Consider the following 22,366-nt stretch of genomic DNA (forward strand, 5'->3'; position numbering starts at 1 on the left):
ATATATTTTTTTTTTTTTAAGATGCCATAGTAAAGATTTCAATTACAACAAAATGTATTTTTATGTGTTATAACAGGCCATTTTTAAATATCTATCATCTGATCACAGCTTTACCTTCTACCCTCTTATTAAAAAAATGGCATTATAGGTTTAAAGAAATGCGAGTTGTTGCCTTTGGTTTTGCTGTACCATGCTGAGATTATTAGTGGTCCCCATCTGGCCACCTCTGATTATGCCTGGTGGATGTGGCGCTAAAAGCTGGATGGTTCCAGTTGGTTTCACATCCCTTCTTTCCAGTCCCCTCTTAGAGTGAAGGAGATACTAGAAAAGACTGACAAATAAATAGATTTGTTTGTTTTTTTAAGTGTTCTAATTGAAATAATGTGTATATATTTTGTTTAATCAATAGTAAATACATATTTGTCAACTGATACTACATTTGTTAAAAATTACCTCTTGTTCTTTCCATTTGAATTTCCTTTAATGCTAATTATCCACCATGTCCTCCACTTATGAAATCAGGCTGTAAGGGCAACAGGTCCAGGCTGGTAATACATGAATCCTCCTTGATTTAGTGTAGCGGTGTTATTTAAAAAAAAAAAAAAAAGTTTTTCTAAGGCCTAAAGTAAACATCTCAGTGCATACTATCAGTTTTTTGGTAAAATCTCTTTTAAGACCATATCAGGTCTTTTATTTTAACCTGACTAGAATTCTTTTTTGCTGGTTTTCTGTTTCCTGCAGACTGATTCTAGCTGTGTGAAAGCCTAGCAGTTTTGCTTGAGACTTTATCTATTTGCTTAGATATTACATTTTTGGCTCTTGAGATAGTCCAACGTAGGTAAATTTTGCTCTGAGGATGCAGACAAGCTTTTTCTTCTTCTGGCAGGTACTGCTGCACAGTAAAACATTGAACCACAACTCCAGACTGCTGAATTGCTAAATCTGCTAAATCTTACTGACATTTTTTTACAGTTAAATTGGGGTTTTGATTTACCTTTAAACAATCCTCCCAGGAAGGATGTCTTTTTCTTGGAAACTGTAAACACATCTACACAGGCAAGCTTTGTGTTGTAATTTTCTCCTTGTTGGTCATTATTTAATTAGCAGAATGCTGAGCATCTCATTAGGGAAGCCTATTGCTACTGATTATTGGCACAGATTTAGTTTTTATTGCTTTAAAATTTGCCTCACTCTATCTTTCAAGATAATTGTGCACAACCAGTAAATTTAAGTTAATGAAGGCCTGATCTTAGGGGGCAGCCAACCTTTCTAAATATTGCTTATACTGATAAAATTTAATCTGTGGTGAAGTAAATTTACATAACTGAATCTGTGAAATCAACAATAAAAATTCAAGTTAGTATCTTAACATGTATATGTAGCATTCGGGTCAAAAATACTTGGTCAGGATACAAGACATTGTAATTTTTTTTTCATAAAATAAATTAAGTACTAAGAGCCTATCCTTTTAAGTTAACCAACGCAACAAAAACAATATTGTTGTTTTTGTTGTGCTATCTTTATTGTGTTTCATTTCAAAACACCGAATACTACCCATAAGCCATCAGAGTTCACAAGCACCAACGGACCAGCAGTGATTTGAAGTAGAGATAATTTTAAGCCAACAGAAGTCATTAAATGTGGTCATTTAGTTTATGACAGCTAAACAAAATGTATCAAGTTATTTTAGCTTTGCAATACTTAAATTGCACAACATGACTTCATTAGTTTTTAAATGTTACAAAACTTTATATGCAACAGTAGGATTGACCAGCAAGGTATCCCACAATGCACTGTACCACCACCAGCAGCAAATAATTAAAACACTTTTTTTTGTCACAAAAATTAGTTTTAAGATGTTTAAGGCGAAAATGTAGACTCCAAAACTCCATCTGCGTTTCAATCAAGTATTTTCTGTTTAAGCAGTTTGTAGTTCAAACAAACTAAGGTTTAGTTGTGGATTAATTAATTAGATTTTACAGTGTACTGCACATTTCATTTACTACATTAAAAATGTTGAGCAATTTAAGCAAACTTCAGCTTTTCTTAATCTACTTAAGTTCACTTAATTGGAGTTTCTTTTTCATAGGAACAGCATAGGAAAGTACTTTAAACAAAGAACAGTCCTGTTTGATGAGCATAAAGAAATAAAGGCAATTATTTGCATAAGTAGATAGGGCTGAATATTTTATCAGTCTACTTTTTATCCAACTACAAAAGTGGAGAATGCATAATAAAGAAACTAAATGTGCTTGAAGTTTTCTTTCAAATGTCTTCAGTCTACGTTTTCAGCTCAACTTTAAAAATTGCTTTAAATTGTCTTGCAATATTTATACAGCAATGAGAAGAAATACTAAAGTATCTTAATTTTAGTCATTAATATTCAGCTGATCACTTGAACTGACAGATTTCCCATGTGCTCTAAAAACACCCCTCTTCCTCAAATTAACTATAAGTTTTATGCAGCCTTGACGAAAACATGAATATACAGTGGATGTGAAAAATCAGTTTTTCTTTATTTACAATTTGAAATACAGCCTTATTCCAAATTGCATTGGTATAGTCTCTTTCCTTAAAATTTTACATACAAATATTTATCCTGATAATGTAGAAAAAAAGTTTGCGTTTTTCTCAAATTTATTAAAAATAGAAAACCAAGAGGTCACATTTACATTCTTATAATTGGTCAGCTGTTTCTGGATGTTTGGAGGCCTCCTTACCATCAGCATAAAGTTTGGCCACAGATTCTGTCAAGTTCTAGTCAGGACTCTGGCTGCACTCCAAAAATGATTCTTTAAGCAGAAAAAAAACCATGTTGGTAAAATAATATTTAAGTCAACCATACCTTGCAAAATCAAAGTCAAAATTTGTATTCTGAAAACCACTGATGCAGACGAATAACAGTTTCTACATCTCAGACCAAACACAACTTCTTCTACTTTAGATTATTGGATTAAAAGAAGCAAAAAAAACCACACTGCAAGCAATAGACCTCCTGTTGCATTTCTCTCACCAGACAGACACGAAAAGTTAGGTTGAATTTATTTGAAACTCTGCAGCCAAAACATCAGAATTAAGAATCTGAACTGCAGCTCCGAAACACTGCATGTCCCCTGCGCTGACTGCAAGCTGCGCACGCACGGCACGCTAGTTACATGCTGCTCCATTCATCCATCCACATGCACAGGCGCACACAAGCAAGACTATGAAGCTGCACCTCTCCATGCTAAGACGCACCAGGCATCTGCCTGGGTGACACTCACATGTGGATCCACAGACGCTGGTGTGGCGCCTCCGTTTTGCTTGGAGAAGCAGAAAGAGGCGATAGGAGGCAGCGGTAAAAAAGAGGGGGGKAAAAAAAAAAAAAAAAAGCAGGACGGCGAGGGAGGGATGTAGGGAGGGAGCTAGTGATGGATGAATGGATGGAGGACGAGAGAGAGAGGGAAGGAGGGGGGAAAATGCGGAGCGAAGCTAGGGAAGGGGGCATGAGAGGGCTGAGTGGTTCTAGTAAATATTTATATTGCATTATGATACGAGGAGGAAGACTGAGAAAGGAGGGGAGATAGAGCGCGCGTCCTATCCCTTTATTAATTTTATTCCGGACCGCTAAGTTTAGCATTCAACACGTGTCGCCTGAGATGGAGAGGCAGGGAGGGAGGAGGGGGGAGGAGGAGAGAGATACAGGGGGAGAGAGGGAGGTTGACGGTTGCTAGGTGACGGGGCGCATATACTGAATTTTAACAAAAGAAGAGGGAAAGAGGGAGAGCTGGAGAGAGTGCATGTGAGAGAGAGGAGAGAGGGAGCGAGAGAGGTGAAGAGAGATCGGGAGAAATTGAATACATGTAGAACATATATATTTATACAGATATATATTTTCACAGCGTGCGTGTCAGTGTGCGTGTGCGCGCGTGTGTGGCGGCGGAGGCGGCGGCGGTGGTGGTGGGGGACACCCGCAAAACGGATACCTCAAAAAGCAAGGATGTGAAAAAGGATGGAGGGACGCAGGAAGAGAGGGGGGAAAGGCTGGTGAAATTCAGTAAGTACATTTTTGTTTGATCCGGTTCAGATTTGCAGTGCGCATTTTTGCTCCAAACACGCACACAGACCCTCTGCTGCTGATGCTGCTGCTGCTGCTTTGGATTAATTGCGGTTCGGGCAGCAAGAGGATGCTGCGCGTCATTGAGACATGGAATAAATGAGCAGTCGGATGTCGGCATTCGTGTGTAGGGACGCTTCTGATGGAGAGATGGAGGTTGGAAGCGGCCGGCGCGCCGGGGCTTTGACCCCTCTGTCATTGCTGCGCCCGAAAAACTCACAGGCGCAGATGGGATAGACGCTCACGCACACAGTTTACCGGCAGTTCAATTAATCATGCACACCAAAGAACCTTGAGGCTGCACCGATCCTGTCTTTCGGGAAATGTTTGGTAAAAAAGAAAAAAAAAAGACAGAGTTTATGTTCAGTTTAAGAGGAAAAACTGGCAACAGTTTTCATGCTTCACTTTGCTGCGGAGGTTTTAATTGATGCTTGTTTTCGCCACATGCGTGCTTAGTGTTGGTGCGTGAACGTGTACTTCGTTTTAAAAAGCCACTGCAAGATTGCCGATCAGTTTTCCCACCCTCTTGATCTATTTATATCCCGATACACTGAATATTTGGGCGTATGGCGGCCCACGGTTATCCCCTCTGTTGCCACCGAAGAATCTTCAGACAGCTTGAACCGACGCTTTATTTATTTTACCAGGAGTCTGTGTGTTTGTGTGTGTGTGTGGGAGAGAGAGAGACACAGAGATTTTACATAATTTGGTTGTCCAGAATAAGTTTTCCTTGCCAAAAAACAAGGGTGATTTTATTTTATTTTCTCGTATAAGAAAAGAAGAAGAAGAAGAAGGGGGTTTTGGACTGTAAAGACCACCAAGGGAGAACATGATGATGTTGACCTGTAAAATGGAGAGGCACAGTGTTTCTACTCACGGATTTACTGCAGTGCTTGAGAGTGACAATGTCAAATTTATAGGCCTGCACCGAGAGGCCCGTTGGATGCATTTGTAATTGAAACAAATGTGTTTTTATTTCCTTCATTTCTTTCTGAGTTGCATTCTCCGCTTCCCTCCCGTATGATCTGTTCAGACCATTATTTCCCCTCACAAACCCCCTTTTTGAGATTGTAAGCACATGCAGGCATACTGCAGCAGTGTACTGCATGCACTGCTGCCCCTGAAGTGTTGCCTTCAGTGTCCCTTCTCTGCTGAACGGTCGCCCAGAGATCTGTACTGTACCAGCTGTTGTGAGAGGGGGGTGGCGGGAAGTTGAGGTGAGAGGAGACAATCAGTCTGAAGGTGTGAGGAGAACGAGGATGTGGACGGCAGGCATGATGATGAGGGCAAAAGAAAGCTGATTGGAATTGGATCGCAAAGGTTGGAGAAATGTAAGGAACAGAGTCAACATTTGTGAGCTTGTTTGCTCCAACTCCACGCTCGTCATCAATTTCATCCCATTGATTCTTTGACTTCAGCTCAGAAAAGCCTCGAGCTTACAGCCCAGTCCTCCCCCCGTCAACTCTCCTTCCCCTCATTTGCTTGTTTCTTTTCTTCTGCCAATACCCCTGCCTCTTCTCGCCTCAGACTTTTCCATCTTTTTCTTCACCCCTGCAACCTGTGACTTCCTCTGCACTGGTTTACTCTTCCACCTCCCAGCTCTTTCATCTTGTGTTTGATGCAACATTAGTGGGTTGTTACCTCAATCCTGCAGCCCACCAGAACCCCCACTTTTTTCCCTAGCTACACGTGCCACCCAGTGTTCTTTTAATACCACTAATTAAGGTAAAGCTCGTTAACATAGAACATCAATTAGCCTTTAACGAGATCAGAGGCGGCTGTTTTGGAGTGATTACAGTACTTTCTTCTCCCAGGGTGCATCTCTGGACTCTTCTGCAGACTGTTGGAACTATGGAGTTGGTAGTGAGGAGTTGTGTGACAAGAATGTTTTTCAGCAATTATTTCCCTGCAGTTTGCTTGGAAGACACAGCAACAGATGTCAAACTCTTTAACCACAAATCTTCTATTTCCTCTGATACCATCTCTCACTTGAACTCATTAAATAAATCCGCATCATTTTGGAAAAGACTGCCCTCCTTTGAAAGCAGCTGGGGACACAGATTGGCAGGCTGTTATCCACGACCAAAGTCTTAATTGCCGATAGCACTTTTAAGGTTTTTATTGCCCAAACTCGCTCAATGCCTTCCGACAGTCAATGCAACAGTATTTTGCACGTAAAATTAAAAGTTAAAGAGCTGACAGTTATAAGACCAAGGCAGAGAGCCTTCTGAGGAAGAACCGTGTGTGTGCAGTCGTGCAGTTAAAGCTGAGATAATTAGTTTGCCAGATATCCACAATTCTGCAGCATCTTTCATGTCAGGTCTTTCCTGGTTCATTATTTCTACATTACCACAAACTGAATGTCTGGTTATTAAAAACAAATCAAATTCAGTCATCATTATTTATCTGCTGTGAAAAAAATGGTGGCAGAAACGATTAAAATGATTAAATTATTCAAATGAAAGAGGCAAACAATGACACAGCAAAGTAATAATGAACTTACTAATGAAATTCATGTAAAACGATAAAATCTTGATGGTATAAAAGAAAATGTGCAAATACATTCAGCAGTAGAGCAGTAAAGTAAAGGTGAGTTATAAGCATTTAAAAATTATTAATGGAAAAGTAATCATTCAACATTTGCAGCATGTCTTGTTTGACTTGGTGAAGTTGCGAAGAGTTTGGAGTTTAAATTATTTATAAAAAAAAAAATTTACATGCCTGTTGCACCATTATGCTACACAAGAATAATCTCCCAATTTGCCTCTAGAACTAGGGAGTCTTGGTGGTTTCCTTATATGTCTTTTGATAATGCAGTTCCTTTTGGGCAGAGAGAATTGTTGGTTTGGGAGTCTGAGAGTTTATTTTGCACATATTCTGGAAACCAAGTGAGCTTCTCACCCTCTGTTTTGTTTTGGAGTCACGTTACGATAACCTTAAGTAAAAATTTCAAAGTGTTTCTCAAAAGAATGAAAACAAAACAGAAAAGAGACAGTTTATGCCAAAATGTGTGTCATAGTACACGTTGATATTTGTAATTATAATGTTAGCTGCTTTACAGATGTGGTGCTGTAGCTGCACTTGTTATTTAGATACAGAGTTGACTCAAGGAGGTGAGAGGTTTCACTTCTTTAGTTTCAGCCCTTTTGGTATTCTTGTTTATTAACAGTAGAAACAGATGAATTTGTATTACTTGCTAGTGAATGCAAAGTGTAGAAGCCTCCTTTCAAACAGCTGACAGGGAGTGTGCAGTAACTGGAGGAAATAGGGCATTAATCCATTATACTTCCTGCAGCCATCACTTTCTCTGCCATTAAACGTTGTTTAAATGGCAGGATTAGTAAGTTATGGAAAACCCTTTAGTGGTTTTGAGTGAGTGTTTGAAACTGTTGCGTCTCTTGAGATTAAGCTCAAGAGATTAGTTCAGGATTTCTTGTTTTGCAAAAGGATCTAATTGTGACAAACCTTCAGACAGTTTTGAGGTTAACAGTTTGAAGATGCAAACATTTAGGTCTGTATTGAAATTATCATTCTATATAAATTTTTGTGTAAGACATGTTTCCTTTGTTTGCACTTCGAGACTAAAATAAGAGAATAAAAAAATATATATTGTTTTTTTCACATTATTTTTTACATAATTTAGAGTCAGTGTTCAAATTCAAAGTAGACAGTGGCAAAGCCTTAAATAGAAATGAATAGAAATACCGTACTGTAAATTTTTAGAGCAGAAAGCTAACCTGTCGGTGGTCATTTATCTTTGTGCTGATTACTGTCTATAATCCCTGGGCAAGGCCTGAGAACATTATATTTACTGAAGCCCATATTTGGATTATAGGATAGAATATTAAGAAATCAGATGGAAATTAATGAATTCACATGTTTTAATTTCAATTTTATCTGATAGTTCCCAGCTTATCAGGCAAGGTACCTATAATTTCCTCTTATGAGTTTTGTCACTGCTGTTTCCAGTGACAACTTGAAGTGCCTTTACTAATTAGACCAAATAGAGACAGACTCATTTCAGATATACAGATCAGAATGTTTTTTCTTTCAAGGAACGGGCCTACAAATACTGATTTTGACTAATTACGATTCAAAAATCAGAAATATAAGAACAGTATTCAGAATTTCTTTTTACAGTCTTATTGAGTGTTGTTTGCAGTTGTTGTAAAATAGGGTTTTATTGACCTGCCTGTTGCCTTAATTTGCAATTTTCCATTTGGGACTTCTCCTATTGAGCTTGAGTACTCAGGATGCGTTTCATCCTGGCCAATCAGCGAACGAAAGGAGGAGTTGTGAGCGATGATGTCAAGTTTCTCTTCTGCTTTTGAATCTTAGTCTGCCTATGCTTGTAGTTTAGCATCGGCAGCAGATGAAGTGAACAAAGTTGTTCAGTCTGTGTTGGTCATCCAAATGTTGAGCAGCTAAAGTTGGAGCTTCTCTCTTCGCAGTGAGGAATGGTTGTATGAAGGGCATGAAATTTCCGGTAAGCTTCATAGCGTAGCTGTCAAACTGGGGGCTGGATTTTTTTCAAGATAGGGTTTTACTATTGTGAAATGAAGGAACAATGACTATTATATAATTTTGTAAAGTTTCTTTAAGTTATTAGTGTTTAACATGGTTAGTACTATTAGCATTTCTAAAAGAGCAAATTCTCACTTTTTGTGCATTCACAAAAACTTTACACATTGTGAAGGTAAATCCAGCATATTCCATGACAGACAAATGTGGAAATGCCAAAAATGATAAACACAGTAAGTTTCCTGCACAATGTTCAGCCTTCCTGTTATCTGATGAAGGTCTTGCTCTCTCTGGCTCTTTTGCTGCATGAATAAATATCTCAAAGAAATTCCTGATTCTGAAAATATAATCTTTTTCTTAGTTGCAATTGCCACACTAAAGTATTGTTGTCAGCATAACAACTAGTATGGTGTGTTTACACATGCAGTCACCAGTTAGGGCCAGTCTAGATGAAAACCATCCTGTTTTGATCAAATACCAGTTTCTCAGTGCATTTCTAATAATCATGATAAAAAGCCATAGAAACGTCCCTCTCAAAATCAGATGGGTAGATTATTAATCTCCTGAAGAAAATTGTTGTGTTAGAACATCATCAAAACAGAAACTAAAGATTAAACAGAAATAACAGAAATAACATTTAAATTACCTTCTCTGTTGATTAGTTTATCGCCCTATTGTTACAGAACCCATTCACTTACTGAAACGGCTTAAAGTATCAGATTTTTCGCAGAATGTGTGAAACAACACTGCAATTATCAGATATTAAAGTTTATGGAAATTCAAGCATAAGCTAAGCTTGGCATCCTATTCTGCACCTGTCAGCTGCTATCGTAGAGCAACGCTAAGATAACACCTCTGCTCTAAATTTACTCCACCTTTGGACCAGGAGTAACAAAGACATCAAAACAAAAACTAAAATAAAGTGACAGGAAGTCTCTTAACAAACAAGTGGAGATAGACAGAGACAAGTAATTGGACACTCTGGCAGATAGACTGATAAACAAAATCACACACAAAGGCACAATCAAACACAACACCAAGGGACAATTTAGCAAGCAGTTCCTACCCACACTTACAATCAAACAGGTGCACACACACACACACACACGCACAATTGCACCCGCACGAACCAGAGCCAAAGCCCTGCGGCGTGTTTTGGGAATAAAAGTCTGGAAGCAGCTAAGGCACAGAGCTTCTCATGACTGCATGCAACAGACAGTCACACAAACTCATAGAAAGTACATTCAGGGGAAAACCCATGGGTATGCAGACAGGCACAAGCACTCACTCAACAAGAGCAAGATTTGCACAATGAATACTTCACAGAAACACACACAACTCAACATTTTGGATGAGAGAAGACCTTGGGACCAACCCCGTGGGACGCACACACACACGCATACACACACCCCCACACACCATGTGTACCGTGTGTTCACACCGCAGTGACACTGACACACCCACACACAAGGGGGAAATCAGAATTAAGAAAAGTAATGAACGAGGTTGAAAAGATGTTCTGGAATGTTTTGCGTTGTGCCTGACATGTGCGGTCACTCATGATAATGGATGGGGCAGGAAATGACACCATAAGTGGTTATTAAAAAGTGGAAACGGGGGCATTTATAAAAACTACAAGCGAATGCCTGGAGCTCACGTGACATGTCGTATTGAGATGGGTTGTCATGCATCTCGTGCATCTGTGGGTCTTACTTGTGTTGCATGCTGCAGCATCATAGATAGATAAATAGATAGATAGAAAGGAAACTTCTTTCCCTCAGGGAAATCGTCAAAGGAATTAATTAAATGATGTGTGCCTTGCAAAAATGTTCTTTTCTTGAACTTTTCTACATTTTCTCACATTACAAAGACTTCAGTGTATTTTTATTTTCTATCACTCAACAGAACAAAGTGCTGCATAATAATGAAGTGTAACAAAAATGACACATGGTTCTTAAATTTATTTGCAAACAAAACAAGAAAGTCTGACGTTTTGCTCCACATGCATAATGTACTGCACAAAGGGCACCAAATGGTCAGGGAGGCACCATAAAATCTGACCGGTGAAAAATCATTTATTAGTCATTAATGAAAATTGTTAAAGCATTTTAATAAATATAAGCCAAGCAACATTAAAGTAATAAATTTGCTCCAGAAGAAAGAACCTCCTCCAGACTCCTCCGTGCCGCGCCACTGTGTCGCAAGGCAATCCAGGTTCTATCAAATTTCCACAGAAAATGTTTTAGAGAAAACTTCAGCCTCTCCAACTTTATGCTAAACAGGACTTCCTTGACCCATCAACTTGTGTTTCTAGTTGAGCAGAATTAAGTGCCTGGCCAGTAGCGTATAGAAAGCCATACCACGCTGTACTTCTAATAAAGTGTTGGTTTGTGGAATACAGAAAAGAGCAGAGAGGGTGTGCGTATCAGCCTCAAAACTGTACGCCATGCGAAGGGTATGAAGTACTTTAGACCAAAAGTGTATCCATTTTGGACATGGCTAAAATGTGTATTGGTGTACTGGACTGGCTACTCCTATTACAAGTATCTAAAACATTGGAATAGATTTTTGAGAATCTGCGATTGGTGCAGTAGATGCTGCGTATGAATTTGGACTGGATTAGCCGATGTCGGGCACAGATAGGGGAGTTGTGTACCTATGTAAGAATGTTGTCCCATTGGTCTTCTTCAAGTTTTAGCTCTAGATCCTGCTGCCATAACATCTTTGTTTGTTGGGGGAAGACTGGGATAGTACACCCCAAGACACAAAAAAGATGGGAAATATAATTTTTTTTTCTGATTGGGGTTCATCAATATCTAACAAAGTCTGTGTGGGGAGATTTGAGAATTCAGTATTGATTTTCTGGACACAGTGACATATTTGAAAAAAAACTAAAAAGTTGGGAGAGGTGAGATTAAGTTTGTTTGAAAGGTCAATGAAGGACATGAAGGTAGTAATTGTTAGTAGAGCTCATGGCATTAGATTAAACTTGAAAAGCTGCGTCCACCATTGATGGTCTAAAATTCCGATTGTGCAAAATTGGAGCATAAACAGAGAAATCTCACACAGGTTAAAAAAATCACTTAGGACTGTGAATCTGTCAGGATCTGGCGATTTGCTTCTTTGTAAAGCACTGAGAGCGTTCATACCCTCAGTTGAAGAAGTCGGGCTGGCTGAATTTTCCGCCAACTCCTAATCTTTTCTGGAGATTCAATAGTGTTGAGCATATTAACCATGACAATCAGATTTTCATTTATCTGTTTTGGATCAGTAAGAGTAACATCCGATGGCAGCTGTAGTTCCCTGGGCAAGGAATTTCCAGCTTTGTCCCCCGACTCAAAATTTCATTGTCTAGATTTGAACAATTGCAGTTCTGCCTTATTTGCAGTTAAAAGATCTTATTCAGATTGAAGTTGCAGAAACTTTTAGTGTGTGGCCTGGTTTATTAGAATAATTGCCATTGATTTCCAAGAGCTGTTCTGTTAGTTCTAGTTATCGGAACATAGTGAATTTTCTGAGATGAATTTTGTAGTAGATCATGTGACCTGTTAGATATGCCTTGAAGGATTCCCGTAAAATGACTCTGGACACATCTGGGGTGTTATTAATTTCAACAAAATAACTATAGTCGATCTTAAGGAATCTACAAAGGAACATTAGCTAGTAAATGTGAGTTGAATCTCCATAGTTTTAGAGAAAGTCTGTAAGTGGGGAAATGTATATCTAATGATGAGGGAGCATAATGTGAAATGACAATGCTATGATGGTGGGCTGACTGTATATTAGGGATTAAACTGTTATCTAAGAGAAAGAAAAGTATTCTAGGATAACGATGATTGACATACAGAAAAAGAGAAAATGATTTTTTTTTTAAATCTGGAAATATAGACCTCCATGGGTCTGATAATTCTGCTGCAGTGCAAGTTAATAATTTGGCAGAATTTCTAAAGGAATACAACCTGGAAAAGGATCTGTCTAATTCAGCATTTCTAACAAAATAAAACTCAACCTACTGCAATTATGTGGTATGTTTCAGTATCTGGAATGGAGGTAAAAAACCTGGATATGAACTGTTCATCATCCCTATTTGGTGCACAGGCACTAGCTAAGATAACAGGAGTATTGCACAGCAAACCTACCAGATGAGTCAGCTACAGCGTTTTCTGGCTCAAATGGAACATGGCTTTGAATCAAAATCGCAGCTCCCCTAGCACTAGCGCTGAACTTTGAATGAAACAGATGACTGAACTTGCCCCTTTTAATGCGCAAAGTCCTGTCACTACGCAGGTGTGTCTCCTGCAGAAACACCACGTCCCCTCTCAGCCCCTGAATGTGAAACATTACGTTGCTTATTTTAGGCCCCTCGACGTTCCATGATATGAAACGGATATTATTCACTATGTTTTTACTTGCCATGCAAGTGATGGGTTATCTATGTATTATGCAAGATAAGAGGTATTGGTATGTAAGGGTGATGTATGGTATAAAAACGCATGGTATGTGCGTTTGGAGGCTTATAGTAAAATAGCACAGAATCTGAGAATGAAAATTGAAAAAAGTAAGAACATAACTTCGCCACTCCAAACATGCTTTTACCGATGCTGCTTCAGCCGCCGTCTGCCCCCATTGTCTGCGCAGGGTAAAGCAGTGAGGGCTTGAGGTTGAGAATGTCGAGCCGATGCATTACTTCTTTGTACTCGGCATGCTGGTCCACCACAAAGGATTTGTGTTTAGAGCACCAGCATGGCTGGCAACAGACATTCTTGTTTCATATTTACCCTCATTTACTCCGATTCTTCTACATAAAGACTGGTGCAGTCATCTGTCTTCAGACGTCACTAGTAAACACTATACATCTCTTTGCAGTTGTTTGGCTGTATAAATGATGCAACCTGCTGGGTTTCCTTAAATAGAAACTACTTTGACTAACTAATTTGAGCATGCAGTACTGTTTTATAACTAGGATCAATAGGAATGTGTATATGATTGAACTGAAATAATTTTTTTTGCAAAGTGCTTTGAGATGATGTTAGTTGTGAATTGGCATTAAATGGATAAACTGAATTGAATTAGTGAACAAACAGCATCATGAAAACCAAATAACACAGCAAATAATTTCGGGGAGACAGTTATGGAGAAATGTAAAGATTTAAAACAATCTCTCAAGCTTTTAACATCTTACTGGGCACTATTCAGTTTACCACCTGAAAGAGTTAGGCACAACTTGAAACACCATCAAGACAGGGCTGCTTGTAAGCCAGGCAAGGAAACCCTTAGGAAACAAAAGCAGCCAAAAGGTTTGAGGCAACTCTGGAAAAGCTGTAGAGAACCAAATCTCAGGTATGAGATTCTGTGGACACAAATCTGACCCCTGTAGAAAAGTGACGTGACACATGAGATTACCATAAGCCAAGAGGACACAGCAAACATTATAGAGATTTAGACATGAATGCAAAATGCAAAATTAACACTCTTAACATACAAGATCTTCTCTGAAATGTGGTACTGGCAGCCTCATGTTTTGGGGCATGCTTTTTTTCCAGCAGGAACAAGGAACAGTAGTTTCTAGTGCAGATATCTTAGCACACTTGAAATGAGACAAAACTAATTTATGAGAAACTTTTCAAGAAGATATAGGAGCTTGTTTAGAGTCAGTAATTCCTTAATTTTGATGAAAAATTATGAGGTCCACTGGCAGACTATTTCATTTATAACATGGGAAAATGTCTTAGGAGTTAAATGATGTCAGTAGAACTAGTACTTAGAAAAACAAAGACATGATTCACTTAAAATAAGATAATATCTACTGAAAACTTGTTAGTTTTGTCTTATTTCAAGAATACAAAGATATTTGCAATAGAAACTAGGCCAAAGGTACTTAGTAAGATTTTGTGTTTTTGCAGTGAAGTTGGTCAGAGAGGCTAAAACGATGGGTGGACCTAATAATTCAGGATCTTCCTGCAAATGGTGTGGAAAAATAAGACACGTTATTGAATAACTGCATTTATTTAACTTGGCACATCAGGCACGAACTAAATGAAGGACAACAGCACCTCATGTGTTTTGGAACTTCATGTAATCATTCTTACTCTTCCTACCGTTGCTGTTTTACTACTTGTTGGTGGCTCCTCCTAGTGGCGTGGAGTGATGTATCACTTTAATAACGCAACAATAACTAGGCCTGCTGAGCTACTGAAGACTAGAGTGGAGATTCACCACAAGTAATAGTTTCTAAAGCTATAATTGCAGCAGAAGGCGCTTCTGCAAATTGTTGGCTAAAGGGCCTTAATGCAAATGAATACCTCACTTTTCAAAATTGTATTTTTAAACGTATTTTTCCCTTCCACTTCTTAAGTATCACTAAGATGCTTAAGAAGCCAATCATGTAAAAATCACACAACTACAAATATGTTTTTGGTTATAATATGACAAAATTTATAAAGTATGAATATTTTTGTAAGGCACTGTTAAAGTCCCTTAGGTTCTGTGTAGAATGACACCCTCTTAAAAATAATAGAAGAAGCAGTTTTCTATTACGTATCTTTCAAATTTGACTGTAAAAGACTTTCAAAAACGACACAAAAAGTAAGCAGCTGGTACAGCTGCAAAACAGGTGCGTGAAACTTGGACAGAATGTTCTCTACATTGGGAATGATAGTTTTATTTTTTTTGGGGGGGGGAGGAGGGAGTGCTGTGGGGAGGGGCACAGAGATGAAAAACAGTCTGATAAAGATAGATGTTGCTGGGCTTGTTTGTTGTGCTTGACTCTTGTGTGTGAATCAGATGCTAAAAGTAGCTCTGTAATTACTGACAGCCTTTCTGACGCCGAACACCACAATAGACTCCTATGCTGGTTGTGATTGAGTTGTTTAAGATTTTTTTTTATTTGAGCTACTTCTTTTTTCACATTGAAGCATTAATTAGTTACTTGAAATATTTGCATGAAAATTGTGTCATTACAGTTCATATTAATGTATAAATATGAGCCAAGAAATGATCCTGATCCTAATCTGGGGCTGATCACACTCATCAGGCTGATTGTTACGTAATCTAGTCGGAGCTAGCCGTCGCATGGGTTTTGTTATATGAGTAAGCTCTTGGTACTCACTTTGGGAAACAGAAAAACTCATTCACATATTTTGCGCTGAGCAGTGATGGGAAATAACACGGAAAACAGTTGCTGGCACAGAATGTTCCGTCTCATCTTCATCCAAATATTAAGTCAGCTGTTTGCAGCTCTGCCAGCGTACAGTGCTTCACAAAAGTATTCACACTGCACCTTTTTTTTTCTTCCCTTCCATTTTGGCACATAACGATCACAAACGTTGGTGTATTTTATTGAGGTTTTATAGCACATCGCAAAATAATGCAACGTAGCATAATTGTGAACTGAAAGAAAAAGAGCATATCTTTCACCCTGAACATTTTGCCCAGTTTTGATTGTAAAACAGATCAAGCTCATTTATACAAATACATAGTTTCTGTGAACATTAATTTCCCCCCATTGCCATATTGGCTTTACAACTAGACTTTGACTGGGCCATTCGAATATATAAATATGCTTTGATTTAAACCATTCATCTTACTTCTGGTTGTAAGTTTAGGCTTGCTGTCCTGTTATCTTGGCGAACTAACCAGAGCATCTTCCTTCACTTGGTAGTATCTTAAATATACTCTTTATAAAATCCCATCTGCTGCTTTATTCAGTCATATGCTATTGTGTGTCTGTTCCTATCAAATAAACTTAATTGTTTTCTATGTTCCCTATAATGCTTATGAGTTGGGACTTTGAATGACCTTTCAACAGTGGCTTTTTCTTATTTGTGCATGAAATCAGATTTGTGAAATGACAGATTCTCCTACCTGACCTCTTTATATGTGCAGCTTCTTTACTGTGGGCCTTTTGACTTCTTTTCTGATTAATGTCGTCCTTACCCAGCCTGCCAGTTTTTCTAGATGGACATGTCTTGATGGTTTTTTGTTGTTGTTGTTGTTGTGCCAGACTCCCTCAATTTCCAGATAATGAACTGAGCAGTGATGCTACATACTTTACACCACATTTGTGGTGTTAATGTGACGAAAGTTGTAAATGTTCTGGGATTATAAATGCCTCTTCAAGAGTTTTTTTCTTTTCTTTTTTTTTTTTTTTCCATCAGAGCGCACTGCGTGTGAGCAATCACTTTTCATCCTCAAGTGTGATGTTGGCCTTTTGTTTAATTTCAGGAGCTTGATAATGTTGAATCATCATTCATGTCTTAGTTAACTACTAATGCCGACCAGATGAATCACATTAGACCTGATCATTTATCATTTATTGATTTAGTAAACAGACAAATTAGACGCTGACAAACAGTGAAAGGTTTGCTTTTAATAACCTGAATGGCTTGTTTGTACGGGTTATTAATTTGACGTAACTGTCAGCAGCAGTGCTGCTATTTGTGCTGTTGTTTCCTCTAAAAAAGTGAAATCACAACTGTCAAAAATATCTCGTGTCTCCTGGCATGAGCTATTTCTTTCCCTGCTTTCCATGATTCAAGTTCTGCACGGTATCAGCGTAAAAAGTTGTGGCTGTCACTTGCTGCCCAGTGACTGTCTGATGACAAGCTGCATCTCAGTGTGTCAAGTTATAAAAAAGTAAAGGAAGAAGAAAGCGAACATTTAATATTCATTGCTTTGAAAAAAAAAACATCATAAGATTAAGGAGCTAATTGATTTGGTGATGTGAGGATGATTCAGAGGGGAGCTGACTTCCCTCCCTTCACCAACCCCTCACCATCTCATGTGCTTGACAATTATCCGGGGGGGAAAAAAAAAATCCTTCACTGGTCTGAGTCCTCAGCATCCTCTTCCTCCTGTTGGGATCCTGTCAGCTTGGAAGTACACTGTGCCAGAGTTATCTACCAGTGTTTATAGGACAGGCTGACAGAAGTGTCACTAACACCTTTGATTATGAGCGGGGGCCGGGCCAGATGTGCTGCGAATGCAGCTTAGAAACCCCACTCTATTGTTACAACTGAGCTTTTCTTCCTCTAAAACGTGTCAATTAAAAAGCAAATTAATTTTATCTGTCTAAATGAAGGATTTTTTTTTTTTTTTTACTCAGCCTCCTCTATACTTAAATGCCAACTTGTTTGTGAGCGCACCTGGCTGCACAAAGACACAATAGTTATCAGCTGAGGTTTTCCACCAGTTTAATCTGTTTATCCTCAGAATAAGATTGCAAATCATTACTATGCAGAGCTCGCTGGGAGAGTCTTAAGCAGCTTCGTTTTGAGTTGTTACAGAATGTTTCACCTTATAGGTCCTGAAGGGCTGCACCGTCGGCTGCTTTTCATCTCACTCTTTTAATTAGTGACTGATTTAGATCTGGCTAGGTGATCCCAGTGTCTGGCCAATCAATGAGGGAATTAATGGAAGCTGTGATGCAAACAGAGCGCAGAAACAGCAGCAACTTTGCAGCTACGGGGCGAGCATAGCAAGGGGCTGAGGTTTTTTTTTTTTTTTTCTCAGTACTTTCATATGATTCCAATAAATTCTTATTACTTTGAGATGTACTTCCTCTGGCTCATCAGATCTGCTGAGACATTTTCATCTAATTTGTTTCTGTGTTCAATCTCAGAGCTTGTTAAATCAGCCAAGCATTTGATTCATGCATGCACTGTATGTTATGAGTATGGAAAGCGTGGCCCTTTCCTATATGACTAAGCCTCATGGGTAGTGATTCGATACTGAGGCTGTTTCCCCTCATACCAAAATCCTTAAGAGTTTTTGGATGCCTGTAAAAAGGTTGAGCAGGAATTTATTCTGTCTAAAAAATAAACCTAATAACATAATCCCTCAGGCTGCGCATTGTGAGAAAATTTCAACAAAGCATTGCGGGGGAAAAAAAACGACGGAAAATAAGATACATTGAGCAGATAATTTGGTGCAATTTTCCGTCGGCATAGGAGGCGGCCTGGGAGGAGTGCTGCAGTCTCTACTGTATGCCATGTCAGGTGTCAAAGTGAGAAAATTAAATATTCTTGCTCCTTGGCTGGATTCATAGCAGCATTTATTCTAGAATTGGCAGCGTGCATGAAAACTGTAAAGCCTCCTTACAAAGCTGTTTTCATTCACTCACGTCAAATTAGTACAGGCCCGTTTGGCCGACTGAAATAAAACCATGGTACTCTGTTGTATCAATCCCTGCTGCATGATTCCCAGACTGCGACCTTTCCACATGAAAGCTTGACCTTACTGATATTTATGTGAGAACATTCACGAAGGTAGTAAACCATTTGTAGTAGATGTCGAATGAATGGATGTGTTTGTGTCTGCGGGTGTGTGACGGGAAGGGAGAGTGAAGATAAAATAGAAGCAGCAGGGAAATATTCCCGTGCATCATTCATACACAAATTGATTTTATTCACGCGGTCCGTGTGTGCTCACGCCACCGATGTCCTGAGGATTAAATGAGTGATGGAGGCTTGGAGGATAATGCACGCACGCAGCTGTACGTGTAAAATAGTTCAAGAGGCCTGAGCTGCAGATCAAAGCAGACGGAAACAACTAGCCGGGTTTCGTTTTTAATGGGTAATTTTTTCCAAACGCATCAAACGAGTTCATTCTTGAGCATTACTGCAATTACTGGACAGTGCAGAGTTGTAATGGTGCAAAATTAAACACTGTCATCTCCGCTTGGGTAATTATAGTCTGAGCTGGATGCCGAGAGTTAGAAAGATGAGTTATGGATAATGTCAAATATTTAAGTAATAATCATCAGTAAGGGGTAACTCAATGTTTTTATGTCTGGCATACTAGAAAGACTCCCGGTGACACGGTGATAAGTTTTTGAGAGAAAAAAACCCAGAATATTCTAGTGTTTCTCTTCAATTAATTTCCATCAATCCAAAGAGAAGGGAGAGAAATGTGCGTAATCATCTCTACATAAAGAAGTGAAGCCTAATTAATTGGCATTGTCTCTTATCAGAATACTGTAAACCAGAAAAAAAAGAAAAATAGATACCCTGAACATGCAGAGTGGGAGGCATTTTATATGGCCACATGGAAGTAAAAGGGGCTTCAAATGCCAGAATAAAATACTGGTTTGCTGTGAAGATACACCAAAGTGAGATGTCACAGTGACTGTTTCATTTTGTTCCTGCAAAAGGTTTGCAAAACATAAAAAAAAGGACAACTGGAGACTACCTCTTAGAAACAGCTTTGTGCTTTTGACTTTTTTGTTTTCCAGGAACAATGCAAATACAAGCAATAATGCCAAGTGTGTCTTCCAAGCTTGTATGTAAAGCGCTCATACAACAGTGTTGCTTTGCTGGATTTAATAATAATAATAATAATAAAAAGACTAGATTAAGTGTTTTTCCGAGTGAGAGTCCTGATTCAGTGAACAAACTTTTTTTACCGATTCTAGAACTCCCAATCTTAGATCGCTGGAAACATAGATAAATAAAATGGATGTTGAATAAGGTGGAATTATGTAGTAAATTAACTCACTGTTGTTGAAGCAACTTTGAGCATCACATATTACATGTTCTTAAGACTTTTAAACAGATGGAATACAGAACAACCTTACAATAAATGAAGAAGATAAAGAAGAGAGGGGTGGACGGGAATATTACAGGATTTAGAGAGGAATAAGAAGAAAGAGAGAGAAGATGAGGGAGGGTTGTCAAAAATTCGTTGTATAAGTTGGATAAAAGGGGTCAAAAGAGGGATAAGAGGGAAGACTGGGATAAAAAAGGGTTACTAAGACATATGAGCAGGTTGAGTGGGATGATAGTCATTTCTGTTAGAGAAGGCATCAGAAGAAATAAAGGTGTGATGAGAGGTCATAAAGAGCCATAAAGGACATAGGTGGGATAAAAAGACATTATGAAGAGGGATGAGATAAAGGAGAGGAATGAAGAGGGTCAGCAAAAAGATCAGGAAAAAGAGTTGGATAAAAGTGGATGATGGGAAAGAGGGATGAAGAGGGGGATGAAAATTGGTCAGAATGAAACGAAGGAATAGGACCCAGTGCGGTTGTACCAATAGAGAATATGAATGGGACGATGGGAGGGAGCCATAAAAAGGATGAAGAAAGCGAGGTGTGGGATGAAGAACGGTTGTAAAGAGGAATATGGAGAAAGTATGAAATGCAAATAATGAGAAACATTTCCAATTAGTTAAGGTAAATGAGTCGGATAAAAGCAGTTGTTAAAAAGTAGGAGGAAGAAATGTTGAGGTTGGTGTTAAGGCCACAAAGCAAAGCCTCTTGCATAAAAACTTTAATTGGTCATACACTGTACTGTACCTAAAAAACCCCACATCTCTAAACCTTATCTGGTCATTCATACACATCCAATCAAACTACGAGTACCACACACACACACACATACGCGCACGCACGCACGCACGCACAAGTTTTTAAATATTAGGACGACACTGTGAAGCCAAAGATATTGTGGGATGAAAATAATTGTGTGTGTGTGTGACACATTTCCTGTTCAGGTGTACTGTCAGGTGTCATCACTACTACAGTTGGCTGAAGTCCCGTTCTGTCTCAGCACAATTCAATGCCAGTCTTTTACTGCATGTTTATGGCCAGAAATGATGCGAGTGTGTGTCATTAATGTAAAAAAAAAAACACGGAATCTCTGATTTCTTCTTTTTTTTTTTTTTTTAAATGTATTAATAAAATGAAGTACTCTTAAATTTGAGAGCCACAGTTTGTCTTCCACATACTCAATATATATGATCTAGAGATAAAAGTTTCCCCAGCAAAACCATCAGGCTCTAATTTGATTTTTAGCCTGTGCCATGTGTAATTTGAAAATATTGTGCATTTCCTTTCCCCGCTTGGTTTGATTGCCACTTGCTTTGATAGATGGCTCCATCGTTTGTCATTTAAATGGCTTATGATGGCCGCAGCCATCAAGTCCGGGGGAAGCGGTGCTGGCTGCGGCGGCAAGCTTTACTACTGGTATTTACAGCCATGCAGCAGAAGCACACAGAGCCCCGAACTGCCTGCTGCACGCTGTGCCGCTTGCCGATCACTTTGCACACTATGCACAATGGGAACAAGAGCCGCTCGCCTGCCTGGTGGCTCTTCTACTCAACAGGGATCAAAGAGGGAGAAGGAGCGCGATAGGGAGGGAGAAATGAAAGAGGGGAAGCAAGATGGGGAGGGAAGCAGGGATGGGAGGAAGTCGGGAGTGAAAGAGGCACAGGACAAAGACTTGTGTGGAAGAAGTGAATGAAGAAGAGCAAGGAGGAAAACACGGGAAGGAGGTGTGAGGCTGAGATGCTGCAGAGCGAGGTGATGCAGTGTCTGTATATATGAATGAATGAATGAATGGATGAACGATGGGGGAAAATGCACAAATTGAACTTAGGCGAGTGAGGGAGTGTGCCCGCATGCGTGTCCGTGCACGTGTGTGTGTGTGTGTGTGTGTGTGTGTGTGTGTATGCAGGAAAAGTGGATGAACAAGTGTAGCATGACAGAGAGGGAGAAAGATTGGGAAAGGGAGAAAGAGGATCTGTTCCGTCAGAGAGGACACACTCCAGTGGCTGTGATTGAAGTATGGGCCAATTAACACGAGGAGCATTGAGCTCCAGCTGCACTCTTCTACTCGTTCCTCACTCCCATACACTGTCGTCTTACTCCCCATGTCACACACTCGCAGCCATTCACTCATCTGTGTGTGTTGAGGACCACACTGTGCTGGCACTTCATCTTACCTTTTAGTGTAGTCACACACACACACACAC

The 22,366-nt window shown here is 39.2% G+C and overlaps 2 protein-coding genes across 4 annotated transcripts in view; one reads left to right on the forward strand and one right to left on the reverse strand.

Moving 5' to 3' along the window:
- pitpnc1b (phosphatidylinositol transfer protein cytoplasmic 1b) overlaps positions 1–3,360 on the reverse strand; it is a 44,158-nt gene extending 40,798 nt beyond the window's left edge. The window contains exon 1 of the mRNA XM_017309403.1: positions 3,264–3,360. The gene's annotated coding sequence lies outside the window, so the exon portion shown is untranslated. The remainder of the gene's footprint in view (positions 1–3,263) is intronic.
- Positions 1–22,366, forward strand: part of grin2db (glutamate receptor, ionotropic, N-methyl D-aspartate 2D, b) — a 100,906-nt gene that overhangs the window by 5,950 nt on the left and 72,590 nt on the right. For 2 of the 3 annotated variants that reach the window (XM_008431538.2, XM_008431540.2), the window contains exon 1: positions 3,791–4,036. The exons of the other annotated variant lie outside the window; for it this stretch is intronic. The gene's annotated coding sequence lies outside the window, so the exon portion shown is untranslated. Of the gene's footprint in view, positions 1–3,790; positions 4,037–22,366 lie in introns of those variants that run through there. 3 annotated transcript variants of the gene reach the window in all.

Source organism: Poecilia reticulata, linkage group LG16, assembly GCF_000633615.1.
Source record: "Poecilia reticulata strain Guanapo linkage group LG16, Guppy_female_1.0+MT, whole genome shotgun sequence".
NCBI lineage: Eukaryota > Metazoa > Chordata > Actinopteri > Cyprinodontiformes > Poeciliidae > Poecilia > Poecilia reticulata.